Source organism: Podarcis gaigeae (assembly GCF_964106915.1).
Source record: "Podarcis gaigeae genome assembly, chromosome: 1".
Lineage (NCBI taxonomy): Eukaryota > Metazoa > Chordata > Lepidosauria > Squamata > Lacertidae > Podarcis > Podarcis gaigeae.
The window spans coordinates 48,187,883-48,201,536 of record NC_139678.1 but is presented as its reverse complement, the minus strand read 5'-3'; the positions used below and the strand labels follow the sequence as shown (position 1 = coordinate 48,201,536).

General features: G+C 40.4%; 2 protein-coding genes across 21 annotated transcripts in view; one reads left to right on the top strand and one right to left on the bottom strand.

Annotated features, from left to right (window-relative positions):
• LOC310848788 (uncharacterized protein) overlaps positions 1-13,654 on the bottom strand; it is a 137,402-nt gene that overhangs the window by 29,845 nt on the left and 93,903 nt on the right. The window contains exon 7 of one of the 5 annotated variants that reach the window (XR_014566609.1): positions 1,581-1,628. The exons of 2 other annotated variants lie outside the window; for them this stretch is intronic. The gene's annotated coding sequence lies outside the window, so the exon portion shown is untranslated. Of the gene's footprint in view, positions 1-1,580; positions 1,629-2,015; positions 2,146-8,469; positions 8,553-13,654 lie in introns of those variants that run through there. 2 more of the 5 variants (XR_014566606.1, XR_014566607.1) reach the window with 2 other exon arrangements.
• Positions 1-13,654, top strand: part of RAD51B (RAD51 paralog B) — a 364,040-nt gene that overhangs the window by 289,000 nt on the left and 61,386 nt on the right. The window lies entirely within an intron of this gene.

Here is a 13,654-nt window from a genome sequence, read left to right as displayed (position 1 = left end):
TTTAGAAGTTTAAAAAACCCTAGCCTTGAACACCACCACAAAGCTTATAAATGGCAGAAATAATGACTGCTTTGCTGATCATATTTTAAAGGATCTATAATAGTTCCCTTCCCATATGTTCTCCAATGCAAGGAGTGTCACCTCCAAAACAACACAGGCCACTTTAGTCAAGAAAGGATCACCCAGGGCATATTGCATAACCCTCTCAGAATCTTGCTTTTTGCGGGATGCTTTGATGGAGAGAGGGGTATGGAGGATGAAGATCACTTCCAGGCTAGAACAAGGAGCCCTATTGTTTGCCCAGCTCTGTGTTGGTTTTTGTTTTCTCTCATTCATTACAGCATGATCAGATCACAGCTGGCCTAAGGATATGCTTTCCAGTATGTTTAAGATTTGGAACAGTCCCAGGTTTCAGGAACACATGGCAGGGAAGAGAGGGCATCTGTGATACTGAGTGGAAAGCAAATTTCTACTTTTCTTCAGACTGAATTCTCCTTCAAGAAGAACGAGATTCTGATTGGCTGGCGGTCCTAGTCAGTGAAAAAAGGACAGTTAACTGTCAAGTGTGGAGAAAGAATGCCAGTTGGGTAAGTCAGTTGATGATGGCTAAGACCAGTAAAAGCTGAGGCAAAGTGGGATAGCTGAGGTCTAAGCTAGTCCTGCCCAGTGGGATAACTATACTTTGCTGGTCAATATCAAAGGAATGGAGCCAGTGGCTGTATTAGACTAACAGGCTGTCAATGTGTAAAGCTAAACTGTCCAGGCAGTCATAAGTATACCTGGTGGAAATTTGGTGTCAGAAGCAGATTGTATCCAGTTACTGGACCGAGTTTTGAGTGAATTTGGCTGGGTTAGAGCTTTAGGTAATTGGACCTGGAGTAAATGCCTCTTATAGGCAGGTTTCAGCAACCAAATCTATTGAGTTCTTAGAAATGATAATCAAGACCCTATAGTAAATGTCAGTACTTTAATGTACAAAATATCCCTTTAATGAACCATCTTAGCTAATAGTTCATTCTTTTTCCAGTGTGAGAGTCAATCTCACACCTAAACCTATTATACCAAGCTACTAGGAGGTTTTAAAAGCATTCTAAGGGAATGGGTCACAGCAAAAAAAAAAGTCACCACAGAATTCTGAATTATTGTAGCAAGGAGTTCCATAGAACTTGAACAATAAAAATTAAAGAAGCACTAATATCTAAGTGTGCATTTATACAAAGTGGGACTGAGGAAACATTTCTCCATAGGCCTTCAAAAGGCTTAGTAAAGAGTTGCCAGGAGAAACACACCAACTGTGCTCAACAAAAAGGGGGAAAATGGAAAAAAGAACTTCCTTTCTTTCTAATTTTCCCTAATCCTAAATAGTGTCATAAAAAATAGAAAGGTTATACCCATATAGCCAGTCTCTTGCTTGACTATTGCTGAGTTAATTTCTCCTGGACCTATTTACTGCTGAAAGGGGATTCCTTTTTGGCATATGGTTTCTGAAATATAAACAGAGCAGCAAAGAATGCCTGGGGTGAGAGGGTAGAGAGAGGCACGAGGCAGGGAGGTGCTGGTACAGAAGAAATTCACCCTACCTCCAGTTTGCTTGCTGGAGTTTATATCTCCAACTGGAAAATCACAAGCTGCCAAAAGAAAAGAAAAGAAAAAAGGAAAGAAAATAATGTCGTGATGGTATCCTTTATTGGTCAAACTTGAATTGCTTAAATGAAACAAATGAAGTTTTTTAACTCCACCAAGACTCTTCATCTAGGATAAATTGTTAAGAGTAAAACTAAAAGCTGTTTGAGTTTCAAAAAGTAAAAAATGGTAGTGTCACTTGATTGTTCTGAGAGCAAAGGATGAAAATTAGGCTAAGAAGTTAAGAAGAGCCCTGCTGGATTAGACTAAAGCCCCATCTAGTCCAGCACTCTGTTCACACCGTGGCCAACCAGATGCCCATGGGCATGCAACAGCCTTCTCCTGCTGGTGTTCTCTATCAACTAATATTTAGAGGCATATTGCCTGATACCTTCTGATAAATTTATGTTTGCCCAATCCCCTTTGAAAGCTGTCCAAGTTGGCAATCATCACTATATCTTGGTAAAGCTTCCTCCAGAATTTAACATGTCTTGCACAAGGAAGTACTTCCTTTAGTCTATCCTGAAAGTCCAAGTAATACAAGAGAGGTTGAAATTATTGTTATGTGCACCATTCACACCAGCGCTCCATGACCACTGAGATCATTCCTTATTAGGCTGTTTTAGAATCTCCCACAACCCCTTTAGAAGGTTTTCCCCCTTAAATACTTTTTGTACATCTGCAAACCTTGGGGTTTCCCTAAGCATGGTCCTAGCTCCCTCTAGTTTGTGGGTCATGTCATTTTGAGTCCATATGGATACACACTCAGAGAATTGAGTACCTTTATTAGTGTATATTATGACAGAAGTGGCAAAAAGACAGAACATCTTCCCCCTTCTGCTCAAACTTATTGTGGGGTGCATATTGCTGAAACATTTTGTGGAGAAATATTGTATGGTGGGTGAAATTTAGTCAGACCATACACAGAAATCCCTGAACTCACTTAAGAGGTATTTGCAGCGAGCCCAGATAAATGAAGTTACAGGTAGGTAGCCGTGTTGTTCTGCCGTAGTCGAAACAAAATAAAAAAATTCCTTCCAGTAGCACCTTAGAGACCAACTATGTTTGTTATTGGTATGAGCTTTCGTGGGCATGCACACTTCTTCAGATACCACTACTGAAGAAGTGTGCATGCACACGAAAGCTCATACCAATAACAAACTTAGTTGGTCTCTAAGGTGCTACTGGAAGGAATTTTTTTATTTGTTTCAGATAAATGAAGTTAGCTTCCAGGGTTGGTATTATACAGGACTACACTTGAAGTTCAAATAAGAAGTTGCTCTCACTGAAAAGCCTTCAGGTTTCAAAAGGAGGCACAGATGCTTATTAGTTCTTTGAAACATAACATTCGTTCAACATGAAAAGTTCACAAGGCTGCTTCAGCCTTCTAAAACCCATAAACCTGATCAGTATATTTATACCTCTGCAAACAGTGGCCTTGTTTATGTCAAAAAGTCCAAGGTTATCCTGATTTTACTATTTTTAATTTAGCTAGGAATAAGCAGAGGAGGAGGACTTAATTGCAAACAGACTGAACTTTATATAGGAAATGTGTATGCCCCTTGGGGGCACCTAGAAAGTGAAGGCCTGAAATTAAAACCATATTCCTTTCTCCCTCACTCCCTAAAGCATGTAAGCCTTGAATAATGGATTGCTGTTTGCTAGCATTATGTCCTGGTGGTTCTTCCTGCTCACTGTAACACTGGTCCCATTACTGCTGGGTTATTAGATGGTTCACAATCAGTACTACTTTTCTAGAAAAATAGGTGCAGCTTCTCACCATGAAGTTGTTACACTTTTTAACAACAAAAAAAGAGGAGCTGGTACTGCGTACTCTTGAGTACCCTGGGGGGGGAGGGGAAGCACTGGTCACAACATGTTTAGAACCTAAAGGGTGTTCAAGAAAACTATAGAAAACTAGCAACCTTGTACCCAGCATTTCCCAGGAATTCTATGAAACCAAAAATTCAGTGTAATTCTGAAACCAATGGTTCATTGCAGTTGTGAAAGGTTCAGACTGCCATCTTGATTCAAAATAGCACCCAGTTGTATCCAAACATAGAGGGGAAACCTGCATCTTGATCTCAGGAACCATCATGAAAAGCTTGGTTACGATCTCTAAGGTGTCCAAATGCATAGTGGCTGGACAAACAAGCTTTCCAAAATATATAGTAGATATATTTTAAAAGTTCAAAGACAAATTACAAACTGAAGTGCAATATATCTTACTGATATCCAAAAGTTGGCTAGTTGTCTGAGTTTGGCATGTGAAATTCACACACACACACCATCTCACTGAATTTGTGCCTTTGCCTCTCCACTCCTAATTCTTTCCATCTGCACACAACCCTTGTGATTGCCAAGCCATATATGAGGCTTTATATAGTTAAAGCTATGGTTTTCCCAGTAGTGATGTATGGAAGCGAGAGCTGTACCATAAAGAAGGCTGATCGCCAAAGAATTGATGCTTTTGAATTATGGTGCTGGAGGAGACTCTTGAGAGTCCCATGGACTACAAGAAGATCGAACCTATCAATTCTTAAGGAAATCAGCCCTGAGTGCTCACTGGAAGGACAGATCCTGAAGCTAAGGCTCCAATACTTTGGCCACCTCATGAGAAGACTCCCTAGAAAAGACCCTGATGTTGGGAAAGATGGAGGGCACAAGAAGAAGGGGACGACGGAGGATGAGATGGTGGGACAGTGTTCTCGAAGCTACAAACATGAGTCTGACCAAACTGCGGGAGGCAGTGGAAGACAGGAGTGCCTGGCGTGCTCTGGTCCATGGGGCCACGAAGAGTCGGACATGACTAAACGACTAAACGACAACAACAACATATGAGGCTTTCCCCTGGCTCACTGTCTTCTTGGTGTCTCTTTCATTTTGCTTGCTCCCTCTTCAGGTTTCTTGTTGGCCCCTTTCCTAAACTCCCTCTTCCCTACTCCTTCAACCCCAATGGGTCTTGCCTCAACTATCTCTGCAGCCCTCCCTCCCCTTTTTTTGCATACTTTTCCATCAATAGGATACTCTCCAAGTATTCAGTCTGGTGGGGGGCAGCAGTTTAAAGAGAAAGTATCTAGCTACCCCACCTTCCATTTTTTAATAGGTAGCTAGATACTTTCTCTTTAAACTGCTGCCCCCCACCAGACTGAATACTTGGGAGGGCTGCAAAGATAGTTGTTGAACTGTGTTGAACTGAGGTCAAGTGTGCGTTTTTTAAATATTTGTTTCTCCAGCTAACAAAATCACACACAGAAAACAAAGCAAAAGCAAAAGGCAAATAATACTCTAAAAACCCATAGGAGATTTGAAAAGGTTGGTACTGAGGTTTTAAACAATATTTGTTGGTCTTAATGGTTTATTGCAATCTGCTGTGGGATTTGTATTGAAATTAAGAGTGGTCTGTAATTTATATAATTAGCAAATAATACTTTCCTCCCATTCTTTTATGGTCTTTCAGTGTCCTGTCCCATGAGGGTATGTGCTTCATCTTGGAAAACTTTATATTGACATTTGTGCTAAACTAGGCTCCATACTTCCAAAAGTCAGTCAGTTATATCTCTAGAATAATAGTTTTGCATTCAATATCATGTCAGAATATGATCTGTGATACTTCAGAGAAGGACATTGTGATCTCTTCTCCTTTATACCAAGTTTTATTTCCATTCTCCCTTCCACATGCTAAACTTTGTTGTGCTCCTGGGTCCCATATTCCTTACTGCCTGTTCTGTTTCAACAGTCTTATTTTGTATGTTAGTTTCTGGATTTTAAACAATCTGAGGAGTTGATGCAGAACACCAGAGACTTTTTGATTTATTGCTTGTACTCAAAAAGTACTTATTTTTTTTCAGTTGGGGGACAGGGGAGATAAAGATAGATGAAGAGCCTAGGGAGCAGAAAAGCAGCCAGAGAAGATTAGATTCAGTGTTGCTTGGCATGCCCAACATACTTTCTAGTTACAATAACAGTGACATTATTTCCCTTTACGTGCAGCAAGCTTACATTTGTTTTGTACTGACTCTTCTGCACATCACCAAACTACATATTCCATGTCTTTTAGGGCTTCTAATAGCTGCTAATCAATTTGTACTTTATCATATTATTGCAAATGATGGGTGGTGGGGAGAAAAACGTAAAAAAAAAAAAACAGTTATATATCAGGTGTCTGCTTCATATATACTAAAGTTTCAAATGTCTTGTTGCCTTTAGAAGTATACCCAACATGGTTCAGCTATACTTCTTCAGTAGTAAGCACTCCTTATTTAATATTCAAGTCATGCTCCAACATTTAGCAGTGGTTAATACTTTTTCTTACTCTACAGTAAGGATGGGACAGGAAAATAATACTATTCCTTCTCTCCATCTGGACTTACAAGCAGCAATGCCCCCTTCACACTTCTCTAATACTGTATGGAATCTGCTGTCCTGTAGTGTATGTGTGTGACCCCAAGTAGGTAGGGGGGCACCAATTGTACATGTTCTTTCAACCAGATAAGTAATTGGTTGGAAAAGACCACATGATTGGCCCCACCCAAGTGGTTGCAGTATCGACGCACATACTGCAGCAACATAGGAATAATTACAGCCCAGAAAAGTAGTGTATATGAGAAGCTGGCTGCTGTAGAGAGACCGTTACCAATAGCCAATCTATTTTGTGGCACACTTTGTTGGTGAGTCTGTAAGTTGGCTGTTTGGGTTGATCATGTGCAGAACTTGGTGGAAGAGAATGAGGGAGAAGCAGCCTAGGAGAATGGTTTTTGAGAATGTTTGATGTGCCACTTGACTCCCATCTCTATGAATGCACAGGGAATGTTTAGAAGAATAAAAGGTACAGGTACCTCACATTTTTTCTGCAATTAATTTAAATCTTGAAACAACAACAAAAAAGAAAATTTAGTATTTACATTTTTTAAAACAACAACAACAACCAGTTAATAAGAGACGAGCGAAAAGCCCTTCACATAACCTTTTTCCCTTGAAAGCAGAGGCTCCAGAAGGAAATGCTTCATGAAACTACCCCCTCATCTGGGGGCATGGGTTGCCTCAGCACTAATAACTGGCATAAGCTTCCCTTCAGTTATACAGTTTAGTTGAGTATGCAGTAGCAAACAAGAGGAAGCATTGGTCAAACCGCGGGTTGCACATAACAGGGCCAGATGCCAAGAGCCTTAGGAAAAGGCAGCGAGGGGAGGCGATTAGCCTGCTTGCTTTTCTATATAAAACTGACCTTTTTGAGGAAGTCTTGGTCTTGGCCTCTGTAGCATATGAGTACGTGCAAAAGAACCTCACTTCTCCAACTCTTAAAATGGCAGAACTGCCACCAATAACCGGTGTTGGCAAACAAAACAAAACAAAAAAATGGGAAGGGGAAATTGAAGAAAGAAAAAATACAATTTTCAAAAATGCTTGCCACTTGGAAAACTCTATTTGGGAGGAAATTATAATTGTATCCAAATAGCTAGTGCTGGCAACAGAGATAATTTAAAGATGTGATCATAAGAATATAAAAAAGAGGCCTACTTCATCAACCAAAGACCCATCTAGTCTCTTCTTCTTGGCGATCACTCGTAACCAAGTAAGATTGTCTTCCATAAACACGGTTTTAACAGTGAGTCCATGAGTCACTGTGGAGGCTAATTCTAGATCTGCACGCCCTTCCACAGTGGGGACATTGGTTTCCGGGCAGGAGTTGATCGTGGTGAGGGTTTGCCAAGCGTGTCTTCCTCTTAGCTCGTTTCTTCCTTTCGTCCTGAGTTCGAGCATCTTCAAAGCCCATGACACCTTTGGTAAAGGCTATTCTCCAATTGGAGCAATTGCAGGCCAGTGTTTCTCAGTTGTTGGTGTTTATACTACATTTTTAAAAAATTGCCTTGAGAGAGTCTTTAAACCTCTTTTGTTGGCCACCAACATTACACTTTCCATTTTTAAGTTTGAAATAGAGTAGTTGCTTTGGCAGACAATTATCAGGCATCTGCACAAACTCATCAAAAAAATCTGGGAGAGAGAGGAGATCCCAGCAGATTTTAGGAATGCCAAAATTATCAATCTCTTAAAACAAAAGGTGACAGAACCGATTACAGAAACTATCAAGGCACCTCTCTATTAGCTGCAGCCGGCAAAATTCTTGCAAGGATCTTAGCAAACCGTCTCTCAACAATATCCAAGGCGACCCTTCCTGAATCCCAAAATGGTTTTAGACCTTCTAGGGGAACAGTGGACATGATTTTTTTCCGCTGGACAGCTTAAAAAAAAAATTCAGAGAGCAAAACCAACCCCTGTATATGGCATTTACTGATATGACTAAGGCCTTCAACACTAAATCTAGTCTAGCCTCCTGTTCTCCCCATGGCCAACCCAGATGCCAAGGGGAATTGCTTTTAAAGCTGCCCAAGTTGGTAACTATCCTGTGGTAATGAACACTACCATTTTCAATTCCCAACATGGAATTCACCTTCTTCACAGCTGCTTTGCACTGGGTAGACATCACGTGTATATTTTCATTATACAATTGGAGTTGTACAATAGCAACATTACAAATTAAAAAACTAGAACACATATCCATCAGTGAATTTGTGCACAATCCAACAGTGCCAGGCTTTGCATCTACAGCCAGCACGAAAGCCCAGAGATTTTGAACTACTCTGCAGATTACTAACTTGCTAACTTATTAATTTACTAACTTAATGCTTACTTTGAGCTAGGGCTGAGCCTCAGATCTTATTTTAGATGCCTGGACTCATCCCTAGAACACGTGAACTAATAAAATGCCTCTGGGTGTCTGTAGGGTACCTTTCCCTCACCATGAGGTGATCACAGCCAACAACCACACACCTGGAATTTGGCAGCATGGAATCCAGGTGAATGGCTTCCAGGCAGGATTCAGCATTGGTACCTCTCAGTTCTTAAATTGAGCCTCTGGGCATATTGGCCTGTCAATGATAACAAAAGGGATCATGCAGCTGTAGCAAGAATTCCAGAAAAAAACACCAAGATGATAGCTCCGTGGAAAGAAACTTATGCCACATTTTAAGGATAACTTTCTCAGAAATATAACTCAAAACAGCCAAAGAGTTTCATTTATAAGTCCATTTAATTCAAGGTAATTGGAATCTGGTTTCTCTAAAGGCTGTTCAAAAATTACAGCTAGAGCAATCTCAGAGTAGGCCGTTTCTTAGCTTGATAGCCACTGTAGTCCATGGTTCGAGTGCTGGACTTGGAAGGCAAAATTAAACTGTTTTGATTGACTAGATGGATGAAGTTAATATCCAGTTCTCTAAATTCTGTTGAAAGTCAGGTGTCAAATACTGATGGTTACTACATATCTGCTGTCAATAACATTGATTGCCACATGCCCAACACTGTCAAGTGGACTGTCAGATGTTGAGTGCAAAATAATAGTTTTGCTTAGAGACAGCAGTCTTTTCTGTTTGTGTATCTATTGTATAACACAGGAAGCTGCCTTATACTAAGTGAAACCATTGATCCATCTAGCTCAACATTGTCTCCCCTGACTGACTTTAGCTCTCCAAGGTTTCAGACAGGGGATTTGACCAACCCTACTTAGAGATGCCAGGGATTGAAATTGGGACCTTCTGGGATCTTCTTCACATGCTCTGCTACTGAGGTATACCCTCATATACAAAAATTACATTGCTCAAGTGGACATATGATGTTTATGAAGCTATTGAGAAAGAGTATCACCTGAGGAAGAAAAACATTTAAAGTGCTTTGAGAATTCTGGGATATGTAGAAATCAGTTATTTAACAAATCAGGAGGGAGAGGTTTTTTGCCCCTTTTTCAGTGTTGTGCTGTGTGGTATATGACTCACCTTCTCATTACATCTGGCATCATAAAGTAATGACTGCAGCTTCGTCTCAAATGGCAAATACTGCCTGCTACTGCAAAATTTTGCAAAGTCAAATGCTGATGCTGAAGAGCAAATACTTGCCAAGCACTCACAGTTGGAGAATAGTAACCATCAAAATTCAAAGGTAAATCTGAGGGGATTTATTTATTATTATTATTTTTGCAGATTCGCTTCAACTCTCCCCCCCTCCCCATAAAATTTGGTGTTAGTTTGTGGACTCTGTGGGCTTATCCTGCGTTCTTTCCAGGCACAGTCCACAGTCTTTAACAATTCATGTCCATGAACACCCTTTTTTCTCTCTAATAAATAATAATAAAAAAAATTATTTATATCCCGCCCTCCCCAGCCGAAGCCAGGCTCAGGGCGGCTAACAACAATAAAACAGTACAAAAGTACTCTGGAGCTTTCCCTGCGAAAACCGACTCAATCAGAGCAAACAGCAACCTGCAGAAAACTTGAATTGATGCGCTAAAGTGTATGTTTTCAATTGAGCGCTAAAGTGTATGTTTTCACAGGGAAAGTTTCAGAAGGGAAAAAAGGTTTGCGGACACGAATCTTTAAAGTCTGTGGACTGTGCCTGGAAAGAGTGAGGGGAAAGGTAAGTATGATACACACATACCTGACCCCATACAAAAGCTGAAATGGGATCAGTATCATCAACATGCTGGAAATTGTGCCAGTTTGAAGAAGGGAAAATAACACTGCTTCAGTTTTACCACACCACTAACGTGTGGAGGTTTTTTTCAGGGAGAGGCGGTATCCTGCAAATCCATCATATCCTTATTACTTTTCTTCCCATTGCTCACTCCCTTCTTAGCTTTTCTTGGTGGGAAAAATGTCAGGTGAGTACATGGTGAGACATATAGGACAAGTAAATCTTTAATGGATCACATCTAGCTGTTTACAGGCTTTGTTCTGGAAGGTTTTTGGCTGCTCAAGTGTTTACATCAGACACAAATATTCAGAACACAAACAAACAGGACTAAACTTAAAAAACCATATTTTATGGCTTGCCACCTGACCTCTGCCCTGACATCAGACTCTGTGATGTGGCAGCTGACACACACAGAGAATTCAGCCACGCCACAACCCTTACTTGACTGCCATGGAGTTTTACCAAGGCTTGAACTGGCCCCAGTAAACCTGATCTCTTAATGGTGATGGAGACAATAAATGTACTTTTACTCTTGCCAGATTGACAAGAAGGTGTTTCAGCAATCAATGAATTTGCCTTTTAAAAGTGATTTTAATAGACTTTTCAAAAATAGCTTGCTATTGGAAAAGTGAGCCTATTTCTCCTGAACATTTCTTAACTAAATTGTGAGGACTTTTCAAAAAAGGGAATGTATGTCAATAGCAACTGAAAGCTCATTGGAACTAAGCCCCTAGAAACGCAGTTTCTACTGTACATTGGAATGTATGCAGTGCATGGAAAATGCTACACTCAACCCCCTGCTAACATACCTCAAATGCTGGCAGCCCATATGTTAGCCACCCGGTGAGAAATGAAATGTTAGCAATCTCCAAGAATGGGCATATTTGAGTGTGTAGACTGTAACTGTATGTACATCCCAGACTATTTATTCTGTGAAAATAGCAACCCTGTCATGCTCCAAACCAGCCTGAAGGGAAACATCTGGAATTGAAGTCTGATTGTGGCAGAAAAAACAAGAAGAGATTAAAGGCAAATGTGAGTTTCTGTACCCTTCAGGTAGAACATACTATTCTATCTTAAATATACCATAGTTTGTTTCAAGAATCGCTAAGCCCTCTACCAGATGTATGCCCCTGAATCATTGTGCTGCTGGAGAAACGCAACCACCTTTTGACTGAAATGCAACTGTTCTGAGCTCTTTGCAATCTTTTGCCATTGCATTGAAAGAGAAACACTTAAAATATTTGGTCAAACTGAAATAAGAAGAAGAATCATTTGTTACTGTTGAATATAAATGTATTTGCTTCTAAACTTCAGTTCATGCCCTACACCACGGGTAGCAAATACACTGCCCTCTATATGTTTTGGACTACAACTCAGCCCCAAATAGCACAATCGATGGTCAAGGATGATGAGTGTTGTAGCCCACAACATCTGGAGGGCACCATGTTGGCTACCCCTGCTGAATATCCCTCAATGGGACAGTTGGGCCACTTTAGTCTTCTGTATTTCTATAGTGGTTCTGTCCAAGTGCTCTATAAACTTGCATGAATTTCCCCCCTCAGCAACAGTTGCCATGAAGTGGTGCATGAAGCATACATTCTGAGCTAATTTGAAATAGAGACAATCCTGCTTTATTCATTATGTTTGCATCTAAAGAATATACAAACCAGAAAGAATGTAACTCTTCTGACTTCCTCTACCAGCGATGTTTTACCAAGAGCAGATTTTTCTATTATTTCTGTTTAGTCTTCAAAATCCATACTCGATGAAATCCATGGCAGTATTCAAGTGGTTTTTGCATGGCAAGTATGTTATGTTAGGTTTCCCTCTTGAATAACCTCAGTTAAAGTAGATCAGAACCCCAGAAGAGATTGTCATTTCATTCTTGTGTTCCTTTTAGGGCTTAATTTTTGTAACAGTTCTTCAAATCATGTGGGTCTTACACCTGACAGTTTCTGCTTTGGAACATAAATTAAAAGCTTTTAAACCAGTGCCACTGATCCAATGCAAATTCTAAGGAAGTGTGGGGTAAATGGAAGTGTCCATAGGCACTCTTGACTCCTGGAAATTTCCCTCACCACAGTTCATATCTTTGATCCCTCATGCGTTCAATGCTATACCTTGGCATTTCTTTACCTCTCAGTTTACACCAATAACATTATTAGCTTTGTTGATTATGGTTCATGTGATGCTATGAACCTTCCCATCATATCAAGATCAGATTCTTATCTTCACGGTGTGCAAAAGTGTTTTCCAACTTCTGATTAAAGCAAAATGATTATTAGGAACCAGCAATAGCAATGGATAAAGTGCAAAATGCACAAAGTCCCTTTGTTTCCTTGGAGTTAGTTTTCTTCTCAGGAATTCCAGAGTTAAATGTTCAAAATATGATTCATATGCTTCCCCTCCCCTCAGGAGAAAAAGGGATCTGCTAGACATATGTTTTGAGAGAAGCAGGGGGAGAGATGACGTGAGTCAGGAGCCTGGAAGGAATATTTGGAGGAGTGTTCTGTAGCCCTGATTTTCTGTAAAATTTACTGCCTTTGCTTATTGCACAGACCATTTTTTCCTGGAATATTGCTAGCTTTTGCCATTCTGTTTTTTGTTTTGTTTTTTGTTTTTTTAGAACCCAAGCAGTAAACAAGTATTTTGAAGGGGAAAGAAGCCAAGAAAAAGTCAGGCCTATTAGTCACACAGCTGCACTTCCTGTCACAAACGACCCCTGTTGAGTAATCAGTCCAAATATGCCTATTTTCTGTTTTATTTTTATTCTGTTTGAAATCTGCTAAAATCTCAGCTTTGGAAGACAGAATAAAAGAATCCAGTTCACAGAAACACGGATAAGAGCAGATTAGTTGCCGGCTAATTCATTTTCCAAGTACCATTTCCAAAGTTCCTTCTATACAGCCTAGGAGTGCTCCCATATCTCACTTTTCAATATGCAATGTAGGGCAGATTAGCTCACCAAGGTTCTAGAAAGGTCTGAGCAGACTCCCATGTTTTCCTCAGAGGCAGAATCTGTCTCAAGCCTCACAGTATTTCAATTGTTTAGAGCAGAGACCTAAGAGGAAGGGATTCCATTTTCAGCTGCAGTTATTCTTTAAGACTCATTTGTCCTTAAGGCAGCAGAAGCTCTGTGAGGATACCAGGAGGAATAAGTCTGTGTACTGATTGCAAGTCCCTCTCTCCCCTCACACTGGCAAACCCGAGACAGTGGCGGTGTGGCAGACAGAACCATTAGGAAGGGTGAACCTAACTAGCATGCAGATTCACATCTCCATCCTTCTGTCAACCATAGGAAATGGGGTTTTCGTCTCACTCCTACTTAGTCTGAGTCCCAAACCAGGTGCTGTGGACACAGGCAATACCCAGAACTCTTTGAGGAGAAGAATGTGCTTTGAATGTGTTTTGAGGGTGTGTAGACAGCCAAAGTCTCTTAACATGTTGACACACTCACAATCCCAGTTCTCAGCTGGTTTTCAGGAGCATCAACTCTACCTAAACA